The sequence below is a fragment of the Octodon degus genome, unplaced genomic scaffold, assembly GCF_000260255.1.
Source record: "Octodon degus isolate 3935 unplaced genomic scaffold, OctDeg1.0 scaffold00075, whole genome shotgun sequence".
NCBI classification, from domain to species: domain Eukaryota; kingdom Metazoa; phylum Chordata; class Mammalia; order Rodentia; family Octodontidae; genus Octodon; species Octodon degus.
Window position 1 is genome coordinate 4,141,277 of NW_004524651.1, and position 2,085 is coordinate 4,143,361.

General features: G+C 36.3%; 1 protein-coding gene and 1 pseudogene across 1 annotated transcript in view; one reads left to right on the forward strand and one right to left on the reverse strand.

Annotated features, from left to right (window-relative positions):
- LOC105742807 overlaps positions 1-869 on the forward strand; it is a 4,639-nt pseudogene extending 3,770 nt beyond the window's left edge.
- Positions 1-2,085, reverse strand: part of Yes1 (YES proto-oncogene 1, Src family tyrosine kinase) — a 50,684-nt gene that overhangs the window by 1,115 nt on the left and 47,484 nt on the right. The gene's annotated exons all lie outside the window — the stretch shown is intronic.

Consider the following 2,085-nt stretch of genomic DNA (forward strand, 5'->3'; position numbering starts at 1 on the left):
TGAAGTATGGAACTTTACTACTGGAAAAATCAGGAAGGATCTTAAGTACCAGGCCCAGGATAACTTCATGATGATGGATGATGCTGTTCTCTGTATGTGTTTCAGCAGAGATACAGAAATGTTAGCAACTGGTGCCCAAGATGGAAAAATCAAGGTCTGGAAAATTCAGAGTGGACAGTGTTTAAGGAGATTTGAAAGGGCACACAGTAAAGGGGTCACCTGTCTGAGCTTTTAGAAGGACAGCAGTTACTTCCTTATTGCCTCCTTTGACCAAACAATTAGAATTCATGGTTTAAAATCTGGGAAAACACTGAAGGAACTCTGTGGTCATTCCTCCTTTGTTAATGAAGCAAAATTTTCACAAGATGGATATTATATTAGGGCATCCTCTGATGCCACTGTAAAGATCTGAAATATGAAGAACACAGAATATTCAAATATCTTTAAACACTGTAGGGACTGACTTTACTGTCAACAGTGATTCTACTTCCTAAGAACCCACAGCACTTCGTGGTGTGCAACAGATCGAACACAGTGGTCCTCATGAATATGCAGGAGCAGACTGTCGGAAGTGTTCCCTCTGGTAGCAGAGGTGGTGGTGCCGTGCCATCTCCCGTGGTGAATGGATCGACTGTGTGGGGAGGACCTGGTGCTCTATCGTTTCAGCACCATCACTGGCAAGCTGGAGAGAACTCACAGTCCATGAAATGGCTGTAACTGGCACTGCACATCACCCCAGCAGAATCTCAGCGCTACCTACAGTGAAGTGGGGCTCCTAAAGCTCTGGAAACCATAATTCAACTTTTTTTTTCTTCAAAAAAACCTGAAAGAAATCATGTATTTAAATGAAGATAGATTTGTATGTATTGCTTTTTGGCACATTTCTTCAAGGTTACTGCTTTATTTTTTTCCCATAATTTTATTGATAAACAGATAGCAATGAGAGTTTCAAATCAAATCGCTAGGACAGTTTCAATAACTAACACACTGCATACATTCTTCTTAGTAGCTAATTGCTGTACAAGATGCAGACATGATATCCTATTTACAAACACCATTAGAACAAATCACTCTTCATTAAGAGAATGTAACTATGTATCTATCCTAACCACTTTGAATACACAGATACAAAACGGACATTCATCTGTATCCCCCTTTTTTTGTTAAGTTCCGTTATTTGAATATTATAGGTATGTGAACTCAGCAAAATATTCTAAGAGTCCAGTAGCCCATAATAGTATTGGGTCTTCCGCTTGACTGGCAATGTGTATTTTTTTTTTAAGGATAGCTTTTCTAAGCAAAGAAATTTTCTGGTTAGCTACAAGAATAATTTTCTGAAGCTTCATGTTTAGCAAATGCCTTTTGTAAAATACATTTTTTTTTTTTTTTTTTTGGTGGTACCAGGGATCGAACTCAGGACCTTGTGCTTTCCAGGCAAGCACTTATTCCACTGAGCTATCTCCCAGCCCCAGATAAAATACATTTTTAATGTATTAAAAATAAATATGAAAAGATTTGATAGCATATAATCATGCAACTAAAATGTCTGCAAAAGTATCAAATTCAAAGACAAACAGCAAACAAGAAAACATTCTCAAATCGAACTATTACTACAAAATTACTCAATAAATGTTTACTGAAAGAAACGTGTTACCTAAATGTTATTTTCTAATGGTTTTAGATATGACTGTAAATGGTAACACAACTACAGTACTGAAAATCAGAAATACTTTTGATTAGCCCTTTAAAATTTAGTATTTATCTTTATTAAATGTATAGTGCAACAGAGATAAGGCTCACGCATTATGCATTTTTAGAAAATTTACTTCCTTATAGTCAAAAGTGGGTCACTCTACTTTGTCTTATACATAGGTCCTCGATGAATAGCTTACCTCAAATCACTGTTTTCTTTATGTGATGCGCTGACTGTACCTAACAGTACATTTTAGGATGAAGTACTTGTAAAATAATGCGTCACTTACCTGGCAGGGAAAACTCAATCACATGGAATAAACTTAGTAATATAACAAATGCAATAAAGGGTTGATTTAACTCTGCTCACGAGTTACATGTAACTAAGTTTTC